General features: G+C 40.9%; 1 protein-coding gene across 1 annotated transcript in view; it reads left to right on the top strand.

Annotated features, from left to right (window-relative positions):
* LOC126417024 (uncharacterized) overlaps positions 1 to 17,585 on the top strand; it is a 67,592-nt gene that overhangs the window by 28,590 nt on the left and 21,417 nt on the right. The gene's annotated exons all lie outside the window — the stretch shown is intronic.

Below are 17,585 nucleotides of genomic sequence, written 5' to 3'. Positions count from 1 at the left end.
TTTCCCCACTATTATAATCGTCTGCTGCCTTAGGTTCTCCATCGCTGTTAGTTACCCGCTTGACGGCATTCAACAGATCTTCAAAGTACTCCTTCCAAATCTTTTTGAGCTCATGCATTTCCTCCACAACTCTTCCATTATTATCCATGATCCTTAGGCACTCGCTTCTGTCATTCCTCTTATTTCTTACCATGGTGTAAAGTACTTTTTTGTTCCCTTCACTGTCCTCTTCTAACATTCTTGTCCATTTTTCCATCCACTTCTTCTTCTCCGCCCTTACTATGGTCTGTGCCGCTTTCTTGCTTCCCTTATATTTTACCCTAGCTTCCTCTGTTCGGGTCTGGAACCATTCTCTGAAGGCTTTGTTCTTTTGAAGTACTGCCTCTTTACATATGTTGTTCCACCATGGGGTTTCCTTACTTCTCCTCTTTGTGCTAGTTCTTCCGCACACAGTCTCAGCTGCCTCAACTAGAGCCCTCTTAAAATCTCCCCATTCTTCTTCCACTGTTCTCTGATCTTCCTTTGGCAGCTTCTTCCTGATCAGTGTCTGGTACTGGGTCCTCCGTTCATCCTCTTTCAGCATCCATGTCTTCAACCTTTTCTCCTGTATGTCAGTTGCCCTCCTATCTTTTTTCTCTCTCAGGGTGGCTACCAACAGCCGATGGTCACTGTCTAAGGCCTCAGATGGAATGACCTTAACATCTGTGAGGCTGCTCATCATCTGCCTATCCACTAGTACATAGTCTACTACTGAAGTTTGGGACCAGTCTCCACTGTACCAAGTTATTTTGTGGCTACTTCTCTTCTTGTACCAGGAATTTGCGATCGCCAGCCCATTCCTCTTGCAGAATTCCAGCAACAATTTTCCTTCTCTATTTCGGTTCCCCCAGCCCTCTGGTCCCATTATCTCCTCGAATCCTTTCCTGTCTGTGCCAACATGTGCATTGAGGTCCCCTATTATAATCTGATTACCTCCATTTAGCTGCTTTTGCATTTCATCTTCAAATTCCTCCTCCTCCTTTTTTGTACACCCCACCTGTGGGGCATATGCTTGGATGATTTCAATGCTTTTTCCTTTCACTCGTACTCTGGCTTTTATCATTCGATCATTGATACCTTCCACCTCCTCCTGCAGACCCTCTCTGACCACTATTGCCACTACATTTCTTCCCCTCTCATTCCCTATCCAGTACAGTTTACATCCTTTACTTAGTGGTTTTTCACCAACTCCTCTCCACCTAGTCTCAGCAAGTCCCAAGATGTCCAATTTCCTCCTTTCCATCATTTCTACAATTTCTTCTAACTTCCCAAGTAGAGTCCTTATGTTTAAGGTGCCCAGTCGTAAACCATCTCGTAATCCTTTTCCATTGCTTGGTCGGTTTCCTTTAAATCCGTTCCGTGATCCGAGGCATGTTCCCTTTTTGAAAGCAGTTGATTTATCCACTACTGGCTTGCTAGGCCTATCGCAGCTTCACCAGAGCCCCGTTAGCCGTCACGTTTCAGGGTTCCCATAGGGCCTTCCCAGCTACCGTAGCGGTCCTGGGGCACACGAAGTCCCCGCTGTACATCGCCCCTATAGGCAGTCCCCTACTTTGTGCCATTGCCCATCTCCCACGACTTGGACGAGGGGTTGGACTTATGGGAGACTTCACTTTCACATACTATAAAAAATTTTACGCCATATTTATTAGGCTTATTTTTCATATACGCTCTAAAACTCAGTCTACCACGAAAAGGGAAAATTCCCTCATCTATAGTAATATTTTCGCCTGGCTTGTAAGCCTTTCCACTTTGGGTCATGCATCTGTCGAATATAGGTCTTACCTTATGAATAGGATCGTGACCTACCTGGTTTTTAGGAATATATGTTGCGTTATCTACGAGATGTAACATTCGTAGAATTGACAAAAATCTATCTCTTGGCAGACACTTTGCTGCAAATGAGGACTCCAACACGGGATTTGTTGACCAGTAGTCAGACAGTTTTTGTTTCTTGACTAGGCACGTATGCAAAATAATACCAAAAAATTTATACAGTTCACTGAGTTTCAATGTCATCCACTTACGCCACACTGACTGAGGCTTCAGTTTTCCTGTAGCACTTAGTGTCTCTATTGTCATTCTAGCGTAGCAGTTTGTCTCTCGTTTGATCAGTATCACCAGTTCTTCATCGAAAAAGTATGTGAAACAAACAAACACTGAAGAATGTTGGTCAATCCCATCTTGAATTCCACAGGATTCAGAAAAACAGGAAGCTGGGGAGTGATTGTATCGTCATCTGTCCACTGGCCAGAAGAATATGGCAAATTGCAATGACCAGTAGCATTTGTTGTGACAATAATGTCAACAGCCTCATCTTCATGTCTTCCTGATGATTCACTATCCGAGGGATCGTTTTCATCTATAAGAAAATTCGTAAAAATAAAATTATCTTTTTTCTGATCAGGAATCAAACCACAGAATTGCGGAAAATTTGAACAAAAAATAGCTTACCATCGCTAATGTCAAAATCTGCAATTTCTTCATCTAATTCTGAACCACTATTGTTCAGTAAAAACTCTATTTCTTCATCTTGCAAGGCCATGACGAAAATAAAGCGCAAAGCTATCAGCCGACAACAATCTAAAGTTTCGAACTGCCGCGCGCCTGTTGTAAGTCGAGCGTGAGCGCGGCAAAGCAAATGACTCAAAATATAGTCCTGTACCACCTCCAACAGTGACATATGCTGCCATCTATGATTTTTTCTTGGTACTAGGACAACCAGAGAGTACTTTTATACCTACAGAATATGAAAGTCATGCGCTGGGAGTCTTTAACATCGCTGATAATCGGCTGACGTAGGAGCTACGTCGATCGTCTTTTTGGGGTACTGTCGGACCGACGTAGGAGCTACGTCGCTCGTCTCGAAAGTGTTCATAATAATGTTGTGAGGTAGAAGATCTAAAAAACAGTTGATTTCTCTTTTATAAGCCATTAATGCTACTCAACATAAATGAAAGTATACATGACTTAAAGTCTCGTGCTTGTCCTTTCCACACTAGTTCCCATACAGTCAATGACTGAACTGTAGTTTCATTAATGTTGATCATTGGTTAACAGTTTTGATCCCTGAACATCAATTGTGTCTTGCTACTACGTAGTTGTCGAATGGCTCTGAGCGCTATTGGACTTAACATCTGAGGTTATCAGTCTCTTAGAACTACTTAAACCCAACTAACCTAAGGACATCACACACATCCATGCCCGAGGCAGGATTCGAACCTGCGACCGTAGCAGTCACGCGGTTCCGGACTGAAGCGCCAAGAGCCGCTCGGCCACTGTGGCCGGCACTTAGTTGTCATTTCACATTGAGTCTTCTGAGATCTAGGTGTGTGGTGTCTTAAAATGACTCGCGGATGGATAAATTTTCATGCAGTAAGTAGAAGCAAAGGCCGAGTCTTGTGGTACCATCCATAGGGCCACCTGTAGGAAGACAGTGAGGCCTGGAGAGAGCAAGAATCATGACGGTGTGTGACAGCTTGTTTGAATGTATCTTCTTCTGTGAAGGTTTGAGCCAGCACACCATGTGCAACCAACAAAGACAATGTTGGTATATAGGTACCATGAGATATCTGGATCCTATATTGTGTGATTGACAGGAATGGACTCAATAAGATTTTGAGTTGCTCATGTATGGTCTGGAGTTACTCTTCTACCTCACTTACATTATGTTTCAAAGTAAGTTTAAAACTATCAGTGGCTGCTGCCATATTCATTTGCAGAAAAAAAAAAAAAAAAAAAAAAAACACCAGTTAGATGTGAAATGATTCTGACTTACAAACAGAACTCAAAACAAAAAGAAGAATCATTATTCTTGAGCACAACTTAAAGAAGCTGAATCAGTTTTCTGGAAGAGAAACAATTTTAAAGTTTGGCTTGTTTTGTTAATTTGTTACTTACAAGAGATAAACAAACTTGTTCAATTTTGTACATCCACATATTGATAGCTCATCAGTGTCAAACAGCAGACCTCATTGTCAGTGCTGCACTGGCTGATCATCATCTGATATATTCTGCATTTGTCTCAGCTGCTTCCAGGATCTACCTTGGAGTCTTCCTTCTGGCTCGCTGGGTGATTCAGTAGCTGATATACTGAGATATGGCTTTACGTGGTTCACACGTACATGATTCAGCACATTACGAGAATTAAAACTCTGCAGCCCAGCAGCAGTAGAGACAGTACTACCTGTTCTTACTATAGCAACAATCTACCAACAATTACCAGTACTAAAAGTATCATTATTACTAATACTAAAATGAAATATGCATCAAACACGCACACAAGGACCATCAAGCATAGAGGTAGAGGCAACTTCTTTAAATTTATTTTTTCAACACCTACTCCAGTGCCACTCTTCACTTCAGTGTCCTCAGTGCTCTCGATCACAGGCAATGCCTCTCAACATCTGTAATGTCCAGCAGACAGTGTCCTTCCCTCCCCCCACCATTACCCTGCTATCCCTTTCCTTCCTTCTCCCTCCAGATCACTGCTTCTGTGCATCATGACAGTTTCATTCTGGTCAAAGTTACCAGAAATGGCAGTCACGTGTGTTTGAGGTGTGCTTGCTTGTGTGAGTGAATGTGTGTGTGTTTCCTTTACTGAAGATGGCTTTGGCCAAAAGCTAGGTGTAAGTGTCTTTTTGTTGTGCCTGTCTGCCACTCAACATGTCATCTTTATGGTAAGTAGCAATCTATGTTTTCATTATGTTGTCGATATTCCACCTGGGAGTTTCCACTGTTTGAAGTCCTTGAAGGTATTTTTAAAGTTCCGTAAACAGTTGAAAATTTGATGGGGCCAAGTCAGAATATTTGAGGATGATTGCTGACAGTGAACCATAGGTTTTGGATTGTTTCAGATGTCGTAGTGCTCATGTGTGGTCTTGTGTCTGTATGCTGAAGATGAGGTCTCCTTGTGTGGATTGGTTAGAAACTTGATTACAGCACCAATATAGTTAAGTTCCACACCACCATGTTCCACACTACAATTAGGAGCCCTCGGGCAGCAGAGGGTACCAACTTGGACCAATGAAGTGGGGAAAGTCAACTGAGTAATACGCATAAAATGTGGTCCCTCAATTGATATTGCAAACAAATTAAAAATTTGGAGGAAATACTTTACAGCACACCCTCATAGAATGTGCATAGTGTTTGCAGCCTATGTGACTATAGGCTTTTCCGGTGTAAACTGTTAATGGTTTCTTGGGTCTCCAGCCGGGTGGTAGCATTAATATCTTGCGATGTTTAGGGAAGTGTCATACTACCCATCTTCGCCAGAAGATGGTTAGTACGACACTTCCCAAAACATGCGAGATATCAATGCTACCACCTGCTGGAGACCCTAGAAACCTTCATCAACTGTTTGCAGCCTGTTAGTAGACACCATGGCTGCTTTGACAGTTGGACTTGTCTTTGATGGGGTAGGAGACACTGTGACAGGACCAGAGTACATGGCAGGTGTAAGAAGTATGTGACAGGTCCTACATCTGGTCTTTAAGGGATATGAGTCATGGAGCAAGGGGCTGATAGCAAAAGTGAAATACTGATGAACAAACATATTGTGTAGATTGGGCATGTGATGAAATTCTGCTGTGGGAGGAGTGGGGAGCATATTTCTCATATTACAGTATGACAAGATGTTGTCATAACACTCAGGAAACATTGTTTGGTTGCTCCAGTCATGGATGGTACTAAATCACAAGGAGAGCATTTCTTTGTGGTCAGACAGGGGGAGTTGGGGACTGTAAGTGACTGGAGAGACAAGGTGTTGCGGATCTGTTAGCTGCAACAGGCAGAAGACATGCTTTATTGGTGCTGCATATTTTAGTTATTTTGACTGAGATACTCATGTTGCAGTGGTTATCTTCAGCAAGCCAATGTAGAAGTGTCCTCAGAATCAGCTAAGTGAAAAATCGATGCAATATGCATGTTTATTTATATATAAAAGTGGACTTTGGAATTTTCTGTTGTGTGAGACCGCATGTACAAGACTCGTGTCCCAATTTGAAGTTCTAGATTCGAATATTTTACTGTTCACATCCCTTCTTCAAAATCTTTTATTGATTGTATCAATACCCATTTGTATTGTGATACATAATGAAATTTCAAATTTTCACAAGTGCCGTGATAAACTTGTAGTATTATTGTAAAAAATAGGCTTAAACCTAATGGTGCTCTTTTAAAATTTTTGAGAACAGTAGGCATATCCTCTTTCGAAACAATTGTTCTCTAATTTCTCTGTACAATTTCGTGAGAAATAGGCTGGCTTTATTTGGGAAATTTCGAGTGTTTACAAAACCATATTTTCATAAGTTACCAGTATGAGTGTTCTGGATATGTAATTTATCTCATAGCTAATGAGCATTTGCAGTTCACTATTCTGCCAAAGAATATGTCACCCCTGAATTCCATTGTACATCAAAGCAAATCAGTGTGCTTTTTTGAGAATTTTCGGAAGCTACCATTGTCCTTTGCATAATTTGAGTAATTTGTTGTAAACTGGCGTTTGTGATTTAGTTACTGTAGCAGATTTTCTAACTAACATATTGTGTTGCATCTAGTTTTCCCTTAAAGAGGAGTAGCCCTATATATTATCTGCAGTTATCATAAACTGACTCTGTTTTGAGTTTGCTAACAACTATAATTAAAACCTCAAAAAGTTTTGGGAAACTGGTAATTTTTCACACAAGTTTTTGTGTTGCCTTAATAGAAATCTCATTTCGTATATATGCTTCAATTCTTATAGGGAAATAGCAACTTTTTAGCTCAACAGATTAAAAGACAATCAGTGGGCTTAAATTAAAGTTATATATTCACAGCCTTGTAATACAATGAATGGGCCAAAATTCATCTCCACTGTGAATGCTGTTCTCTAACATGGGATGAGTTGGTTGACATTCAACAGCAGCTGGAAATTGCTCTGACTACTGTCAAATGATTGGCAGTTGCTGCGAATTGGTGTGTTGGAAGAGCTCTTGAGAGTCGTGATAGCGATGCAAGAGGAGGTACCTCTAGTGCCATCCTTTCCTGCGGATCCTGTCTCCTCTGCAGAAAATATAGGATCTGTCATTACTTGTGCACCTGGCTGCAAGTGGTGTGTCAATGGTAGATCTAGTTATTCTGTAGAGTGTGGCTGGGGACCAGGCAGGATGCATGGTGTTGTAACAATCACCCTAACCAACAAGTCTGAGGTGCTGTCTTTCACTAAAACTGAAACTGAGCCAGTGGGACTCACTTCACTTGTTTTGGGGAAACCTGTTTTGAGGAGGCAAATGCAAAATGCTAGAGGCCTATTAATTGTCAGCAGTTCAAACATACAGTGAATGATGGTAACCCCTAGGCAGATGGCAACAAGAGACAGGAAAGGACACAGGGTGCACCCTGTGTGTACGCCTGGGGGGGGGGGGGGGGGGGGGGGCATTCAGAATATTGAAGAGGCTATTCCAGTGGCCATTGCCATTGAAGGAATAGGGTGCAGCCAACTGAATATTGTGGCAACATTGGAAAAAATGATGCCTGTCGTCTGGGCTCTGACGTTTTAAATGAATCATTCCAGTGACTGGCGGAGTTGGTTGAGAAGATCAGCTTTGCATGTGGAGTTCAATGATGCTTACAATCTGGAGCATTGTCCTCAGAACTGATTGTGGCCCTTTGGTTCTGTGTCAAGTGGAAGGACTGAACCAGAGACTTCGAAGGTTCTGTGACAAGCTAGACTGTGAGTTCCTGGACTTGTGCCATAGGTTTGAGAACTGGAGGCTCCATTAAATGGGCCAGGTGTACACTACACCTCAGAGGCTGCTACAGACGTAGCTGATGATGTGTGGGGTGCACACAAAGGTTTTTTAGATCAGACGACTCTCCATCCTATCCAGATAATGACAACTATAGGAAACCCAGAAGTATTGGTGTAAGATTGAAATAAATGCCTCCCATAAGTGAAAGTATTAAATTCCTAATGGTAAACAGCCAAAGCATTTGCAACGAATTGGCAGAGTTTGAATCACTCATGAAAAGCAGTAAATCTCACATAATGCTAGGTACAGAAAGCTGGTTGAAACGTAAAATTGATAGCAGTGAGATTTTTGTGGAAAATTCAAGTGTATGTCAAAAGGATTGGCAATTCAGAAATGGAGGTGATGTATTTGTCACAATAGACAAGAAATTCAAATCCACCGAGACAGAAATGGAAGCTGCATGTGAGATTATTTGTACAAGACTCATCTCCTGATGTAACTGAAGATATCAGACAAAACATCACTTGTACGTAAGTTCCCCAGTCATACTGTAATCATTGGTGTAGACTTTAATCATCCAACAATTAATTGGAAAAATTGTAGTTTTGTTAGTGATGGGTGTAAAAAGACATCTTGTGAAACATTACTAAATGCCTTCTCTGGAAACTACTTACTAAATGCCTTCTCTGGCAACTACCTAGAACAGATAGTTAGGAAACCCACTCATGATGAAAATATATTGAATCTAATGGCAACAAACAGGTCTGACCTCTTTGGGGATGTCCATGTTGAAACTGGTATCACTGGCCTTGACACTGTCGTGGCAACAATGATTACCAAAGTACAAAGGAAAACTAAAACAGTCTGAAAGATATATATGTTCAGTAAACTAGATAAAAAAATCAGTAGTGTCACATTTAAATGAGGAACTTGACTTTCAGCACAGGTCAGGGGCTTGTAGGGGAACTCTGGCTCAAGTTAAAGAATAATTGACCTTGCAGTGGATAGGTATGTACCCAGTAAAATAGTTCATAATGTGAGGGAACCTCCATGGTATACAGTCACTGTAAAGAAACTTCTAAAGAAACAAAGGTTGCTGCATAATAAGTGTAAAACAAAATGTAGGATTATAGATAGAGAGATGCTGAATGAAATGTGTTTGGCTGCTTGAGAGCCTTCATGACTACTGAGCAGAATGTTGCCAATGATCTTTCACAAAACCCAAAGAAATTGTGGCCGTTAGTGGCACCAAAGTTAGAGTCTCAGTCCCTAACGAATGAGACAGGAACTGAAACTGAGGCTGGTAAAGCAAAAGCGGAAATACTTAACTCTGTTCTCAAATGTTCCTTTACAATGGAAAACCCAGGAGGATTACACCAATTTAATCATCGTAGCACTGAAAAGATGAGTGAAATCGGTATGAGTGTCAGAGGTGTTGAGAAACAGCTGAAATCATTAAAATTGAACAAAGCTCCAGGGCCCAATGGAATCTCTATCAGATTCTATACTGAATTTGCAGCTGAGTTAATCCCTCTTCTAACTATAATCTGTCATAGATCCCTTGAACAAAACACCATGTCCAGTTCTTGAAAAAACCATAGATCACACCTGTCTACAAGAAGAGTCGTATAAGTGATCCACAAAATTACCATCCAGTATCCTTGACATTGATTTGTTGCTGAATCTTAGAACATATTCTGAGCTCAAATATAATTAGGTATCTTGCACAGAATGACCTCCTCATGCCAACCAGCATTGATCATTTGAAACCCAGCTCACACTTTTCTCACATGATACACTGAAAGCTTTGCATCAAGGCAGTTAGGTAGAGGCAGTATTTCTTGATATCCAAAAAGCATTTGACTCCATACCACACCTGTGCTTATTGTCAAAAGTATGATCATTTGGGGTATGAAGCGAAATTTATGACTGGATTGAGGACTTTTTGGTAGGGAGGATGTAGTATGTTGTCTCAGATGGAGAGTCATTCTTAGATGTAGAAGTGACTTCAGGTGTGCCCCAGGGAAGTATGCTGGGTTCCTCGCTGTTCATTTGTACATTAATCACCTTGCAGACAATATTAAAAGTAATGTCAGGCTTTTTGCAGATGATGCAATTATCTATAATGAAGTACTAACTGAGAGAAGCTGAATAAATATTCAGTTACATCTTGATGAGATTTGAAAGTGCAAAGATTGGTAACTTGCTCTAAATGTTCAGAAATCTAAAACTGTGCACTTCACAAAAGGAGAAAACATAGTATCCTATGACTATAATATCAATGAGTCACTGTTGGAATTGGCCAACTAATACAAATACCTAGGCATAACACTTTGTAGCAATATGAAATGGAATGATCACATAGGTTCAGTTGTGAGTAAAACAGGTGGTAGACTTCAGTTTACTGGTAGAATACTGAAGAAGTGCAATCTATCTACAAAGGAGATTGCTTACAAATCACTCATGTGGCCGGTTCTAGAATATTGCTCAAGTTTTTGGCCTATACCTAATAGGACTAACAGGGGATATTGAACATATACAGATAAGGGTGCACAAATGGTCACAGGTTTGTTTAATCCATGGGAGAGTGTCACAAAGATCCCGAAGGAACTGAAGACCGCTGAAGATAGACATAAACTATCCAGAGGAGGTCTGTTAACAAAGTTTCAAGAATCGCCTTTAAATGATGACTCTAGGAATCTACTATAGTCATATGTGTATCATTCACTTAGGGATTGTGAGGATAAGATTAGAATAATTACTACATACACGGAGGCATTCAAAGAATAATTCTTCATGTGTAATGGAATGGGAAGAAACCCTAGTAACTGATACAGTGAAATGTACCCAGTGCCATGCACCTCATGGTGGTTTGCAGAGTATAGATGTAGATTTAGATGTAGATCTGTTTTTAGACATGGTGGCAATGGTAATTTTGGTCTGTGAAGGCCTCAGTGAAACCCTCGACATTCCTGGAGTGGGGTTGCTCTCTACTGCAGATGTGGTGACCACAGGTGGCTAGGCTGTCTGTAAGGGAGTTCTTTGTGGGGAATGAGTGACAGCTGTCAAAATTTATCGTTCGTTATTGATAGTTACTGTTGTGGTGTAACAAGACAGCTACGCCACACTGAAGTAGCCGAAGGGCACGCGTTAATCTCACGTAGGCTAGAGAGAGGTCTGAAACAGGATATGTAATGAATGGTAGCAAGAAAAGTACGTAGCTGCTATAATACTTAACTTTTAATCCATCATTGGTATACAGCATTCCTTGATGATACAAGTGAGACTCTATCTTAAAATGGTTAATGGCGCCTTGCTAGGTCGTAGCCATTGACTTAGCTGAAGGCTATTCTAACTGTCTCTCGGCAAATGAGAGAAAGGCTTCGTCAGTGTAGTCGCTAGCAATCTCGTCGTACAACTGGGCGAGTGCTATTCCGTATCTCGAGACCTGCCTTGTGGTGGCGCTCGGTCTGCGATCTCACAGTGGCGACACGCGGGTCTGACATGTACTAAATGGACCGCGGCCGATTTAAAGCTACCACCTAGCAAGTGTGGTGTCTGGCGGTGACACCACAGTTACGCTGATGGAGCCATTGTAATGGGGGGGTTGACATTGAGGGAGGTTACATTTTGGCTGTGGATTACCAGCTGAAGCGAACTGTGAAGAGTTAGTAGAAGAATCTCCCTTCTCACCCCCACCACACCCCGCACTCATACATTCCCAGAATACATAAACCCAACCAATTAGGATGTCTCATTATGGCTGGAAATTGGGTGCCCACAGAGAGAATTTCTGCCCTTGGGGAGCAACACCTGCAGTCTTTTAGCCGTGACCTACCTTCCCCCATGGGGGCAGGGGGAACGGTCATTTCCTTTACCAACTCTACACAGTTACTGTCCTTTTAGCACCTGGTGTGCCAGTCATCACTGAGGACGCCACTTCCCACTAAACTACATACCTAATGCCTAAGGATTTTTCCATCATTAAATACTACCTTTCACCAGTGCTCAGTTGACTCAAAACCTATGACCTTCTTCTTAGTTACCATGATCAACTATGTGACACACACAATTAATTGTTTTTTGTAGTTGTCTCCTACAAACAAATCCATTGCACAGCCATGGGCACAGATTTGGCACCATCCTATTCCAACCTTTCCACGGCCCATCTAGAGGAATCCTTACCAGCCACCCAGAATCCTGAACTCTCAATCTGATTCACACTGATTGATCACAGCTTCATGTTCTGGACTGAGGATGAGGATACCCTCTCAGTGTTCCTCCTGAATGTCAACACATTCTCCCCCATTTCCTTCATCTGGTCCACCTCAGCCCAACAAGCTACCTTTCTTGATATCAACCTCACCTCATGGATGGCTCCACCAGTATTCTATCCACATCAAACATACCAGTCTTGAATAATACCACCACTTTGACAGCCAGTGCTGATTTCACACCAAATAGCTGTTTCCATGTAGCCTAGACTCTTCAGTTATGCTGAGGGTCTTACTGAAACTTTCACAGAATGAAATTACCCTTCTCACCTCACCCGGAAACAGGTTTCCCACACTTTGTCTTTCCAGTCACCTACAGTCCACTACATACCCTCTGACTGGTCACAAAGAAGTGCCTTCTCATGGTCCAGTACCATTCAGGACTGGAACAACTGAATTGGGGTTGGGCCATTTGTGAATGAACAGTTCCAAAGAAATGGTTCACAGAAGTGAACAGAAAGACTGAGGAACGACTTCTAAGGAACGGTTGTGCACTGTTCATGGCAGACATAGTCAGTCCTGTTCCTGTGGGGTGGTTGTTCACCATTCACTTCGGTTGCGGTCAGTCTCATTCTCAGGAACTGTCTTTCACCATTGGCCTCAGCCAGTCTTGTTTAGCTCGTTTTGTTCTTTTTTGTGTTAGTACGTGTTCCTTGTTCCAGTTTACCTTTTTTTTACAGTTATATAGGTTATGTAAAAATGAATGTGTACCTGTGTAATACATATATATTTTTGAGGTAAGAAAAAGAGAAAACTGCATATCTCTTTGGTATTTTGATCAACTATAGAACACATGCGAATCACAAGGCAAGCTGTTTTTTTCTTTGGTGAAGCAAAACGAGCAGCCATTGTTTTTTTTATTTGTAGATTTTTTAAGTTTCATCTGCTTGCTTTAATGACTAGTTTTTAAGATCTTTTAAGCATTGTCTTAAAATTATTTTGTGGGGAAGTCTGCATGAAACTTGCGATTTTTGCATTTTGTCCAAAAATAAAAGCTACACTTAGGGAGCCTCTTATTTTTCAAGTTTGGTTGTTCCTCTGTGGTACCTGATTGTTTGTTTGCTTTTCTTTTACACAAAAAAATGAGTTGTGTATGATTTCGGCTATGTAGGGAAAGGGGAAGCAGTGCCTCTCCATTTGAAAATCATAGAATGGCACAGAATCTAGTTTACTTCTTATATAAAGCATATTCCGAGAAATAACCTTTCACTGAGATACTTTTTTACTTTCAACTTTATTGTTGATACACATTGTGTATTAAGTTTAATAATACAATGCATAAACCTACTATTTACTAAGGGTGAAGATAAATATGATGAGGTTCTCATATTTTATTTTAAGCTTACTTACTCTTTAATAAACTCTTTTTCCCTGGAACTTTATGGGAATACTCGGACACAATCTGTTCCTCTCATGCCAATGTGGAGAACCTGTCTCAAGGAACTTGTCACACAAATCAGACCTATTTAAAGATACTCTTATTTTATTAGAAATGAATTGCTTACTTCCATTTTTCATAATTTTTGTGATTTGATTCATACTTGAATCATATATTTTCGTCTATTGGTACTGCTTTGTGATTCAGTGTAGTGGCTGTTTCCATTTTTGATTCAGAAAATTAAGACAAGAGTGCAGGGGACAGGAACCATGAATGATTTTTCAATTTTAATTTTAATAATCAACAGCCTTAGTTGCACCATTTACCTAGAAATTTACCTAGGTTTCAGTCGGGATAACCCAACCTTCTTCAGAATAACAGTAACTACCGTTTGTCCATGGTGGACATAGTCAAGCTAAAACTACAAATCCATAAATTATAGTCAAACTGTAAAACTTATCTGGAACTGCCGTGGCCCCACTTCGTGACCACGATGCGGGAGCCACGAGTGCTGTACTGGAGCCACGAGTTCCAGTACAGCACTCGTGGCTGCCGCATCGCAGTCGCGAAGTGGGGCAAAGCAAAGAAGAAAAGAACATCAAAGTTGGTTTGACAGATGACAATTTACTTACAGATATTTCACACTAGTAATGCCCACACAACTATATATTATTTTCTGTAAATAAACTGAAATGAAGATATTGTATTTGGCATGTTTATGTGATTCCCTTGAAAGTGAATGACAATTAGGGTGGTCTGCACAAGGTTGTCAACCCATTCCAAATTCCATACTTCTGTTGAGGTAGTCCCTGGCTCACTCGGCCTGGCTTGCAGTCACTGGCCTTTCACATCACCTAACTAATGTGATGTTGTTTCTTGTGTGTAAATATGTGCATATGTATACATAATTCAATTTAATGATATTTCTGTATTATCCATATGCTAAATAAATAAAATGTGATGGATTCTGAGAACACATTCAACCAAGGAAATTAAAGTAAACAATCTGTCTACATCAGATAATCAATGAATTTATCATGTTTAAGTAAAACTTGTGGATACTCGAATTTTTTGTTTTTTGAAAATTTATCTAAAATCCATGTAATGCAGACAATTAGGAAAAAGAGTGTGGTGAATGAATAAAAATGAATGGTTCCCAAAAAGAAATGATCACCACTGAACTAGTTTCCAAAGATGAATGAGTTTGCCCACCTTTAATCTGAATCACATTTTCTGCCAGAGTTTTGACCACATCTCATCATTATGTGAAATGAAAAATATCTCCAAACTTCTCTCATAGTGGAATTCATCTGTCCACCCAGTCTGCATGACACCCTATTTCATCTCTGTTCTATCCATGCTCCTAACTCCTTGCTAATGTCCTTTTGCAGGTATCTCTTACCCTATCAAAGGCAGGGCAGCCTGTCAAAGCAGTCATGCATTCTGCTAGTTTAACTGCAAAAACTGTGTAGCATTTTATGTGGGAATGATCACAAACAATCCATCTGTGTGAATGAATGGCCACTGCCAAACTGTGGCCAACAGGCAGCCGAACCACCCTGTTGCTTGACTTTGACAACTGTTTCACAGCCTGTGCCATCTGGATTCTGCCCACAAACACCAGATTTTATGGACTGCACAGGTACAAACTCTCCTTACAACAACTTCTTCATTCCCATATCCCCACCCCCTCCCCCACCCCCTGGCCTTAGCCTTTGCTATTCACTGTTCCCTTCAGCTTCTATCATCTTCCATGTTCCCTCTCCAGCCTCACACACAGCTACTATCCCCCCAGCACATCTGCATAGTCCTTTCCTCTTCTCTCCTTCTCTTATCTTTCTTTTTCCTGACTATCACAGCCCCCGGCACTTGGCAACCATTCATCCTATCCTTGCAGTGTCTCTGCACACTCCCACAGGCAGCACTACAGCATCTTTCCCCACTCTAACCCTGCCTCTCATTCATCCCACCCCACACCATTTCTGCATACCCATTACCTGCTCCTGCCACAATTGCTGCTCACTACATTCATGTCTCAGTGCCTTGAGAGGATACTGATCCCCTGCATGTGTGTTTTTCTACTCTCAGGGAAGGACTTTGTCTGATAGCTTAGTCTCTTTATTACAAATGTACTTTAAATGTGCCTGTCTTCCATTCACCACTCCTCAAGTTGGTAATTTGTATTCTTTGCAATTTCATTATTTTATTGTAGCTTGGAATTTCCATAGTTTTATTTTGTGTGGTGCTTTACTCTTTCATCTTCATTCTGCTCTCCTCTCCCTTCCCTCTTTCTCATTTTTCCCTCCTGCACTATTCATTTTTTACCTCTAATCTATCTTTACTTCTCACTCTGTTCTCATAATATCTGGATTGAAGCTGGCATAGTGCTTATCAGTATACTGTCATTGACGTTCCTCCCTCTTTGACACCTCCCTCCTTCATCTTTCTCTCCTCTTGGGCTCACAACAACTAGGTGCACCTCAAGCTGGAGTCTCAGTGACCTACCCTTGCTTTTGAAGGAACCAATATCTTTTAAAGCTAGGATGGTGTTGTGTACTTTTATATATGTCTATTGGCAGTGTAACCTCCCCCTCACTTATCGATCTTAATGACAGTGAAAAATTAAACCACGTGTACCTAATGGAAATTTGGGAAAAGCAATCGTCACCGAAGTTAATCTGTCGGTAAAGAGGGAGAAAAGGGTTACATCTAAATGAAAGGAAAAAAGCAAATGAAATTGGTGGAAATTAATTTTGAAAAGGGGTAAAGTTAATAAAGAAAGTAAATGTGTGGCCGTTACGTTAACAATTAACTAGCGGTAATTAGATATTTTAGATTTGGGGAAATTACGGTTGCCAGTCCTAAGGACAATTACTATAGTAACTGAAAAAGAAAGGTTATTACACATATAATTAGCACTAGAAGCGTGGCAACTGGAGGTTGACATGTGTAGTGTGAAAACTGAAAGTTTGTCAGAAGTAATAAATTTCGCTACATTCTGACTTAATTTAGCAAAGGAATTAACAAAACCAGAAAATCGAAAGTTAATTTAGTGACTGAAGTTAATAGTGAGCTTTCTTTCTGAAGCACATCGAAATTCAGTAAAATACGGTTAGTCTTGGACTACCTCAACAATCATTTCAAAAGCAACTTGAATCTACGCAATTTAGAAATAAGAGATTTTACTTTGAACTTGAATTAAATGATTCTGAACAATTAACAATGGTAAAATTTAGTACGTACCAAGCTGAGCTGCAGTCACAGGTAAGCTAAAATACGGTAACAAAACTCGCACTCTTAATTTGTGCTTGTGTAATCTAAATATTGTAGCCAGCTATGAATACTTAAAGTGAACTTTGAAATTAAAGCAGTGAAATGGAATTATGCTGGCGTTTGAATTTCAACGACACTCGGATTCATTTCGGGAAAGGAAGGGACCCTGCTTGGCAATGCAATTGGGACAATGAGCAACAAAGGTTCATGCTACGTTGCTGTAATTTTGTGATTTGAACAGTTTGAAAAGCTGAGGTCTGCCATACAGTTCTGAAACTTTACGTGCTTCCAGTCTTCCTTGTTGGTTGATTGAAGGTTTGAAGCCGTCGATCGAGGAGGTGGCGACAGTCACTCATTGTCGGCCGTCGCTGTTGCAGAAGCTGGATGTTGGCGCGCCTTCTTCTCGACACGGTCACCAGACGAAACGGGCTCTTGATGTGCGCCAGCTAATGCTTCCTGTCCGCGACACCATGTCAGAAACTATCATCGCAAGTCGAGCGCAATTACATGCTGCCAAACCCCGAAAGCGCGGCAACTCGCGGGAGCTTCACACAACACACCTGCTCCACTCGCTACTCCAGCCAGACTCCCCCTTGCTCTGCCCACGCTCCACGCGGCAGAGTTAACACTACCAAAGATCCTACACACTTTGATTCTTCACACAACCTACCGATGTAATCGTTCGATAGCAGTTTTCCCTGGGCAAGACCCAGTGTAAAAATACAAATAATATTTACGAAACAAACCAATTATACATCAACATAAGTGCATAAATATATATATACAAACAGTAAAACAATTACAATATATAAAGAGACAGAAATGTCATATCTTAAGGTAACAAAACAAGGAAAAAAAATTATGGTAAAATAGATGGAAATAGGAGGATAT

This window comes from Schistocerca serialis, chromosome 8 (assembly GCF_023864345.2).
Source record: "Schistocerca serialis cubense isolate TAMUIC-IGC-003099 chromosome 8, iqSchSeri2.2, whole genome shotgun sequence".
Taxonomy (NCBI): Eukaryota; Metazoa; Arthropoda; class Insecta; order Orthoptera; family Acrididae; genus Schistocerca; species Schistocerca serialis.
The sequence above is the reverse complement of the archived record's forward strand: the minus strand, read 5'-3'. Positions and strand labels throughout refer to the sequence as shown.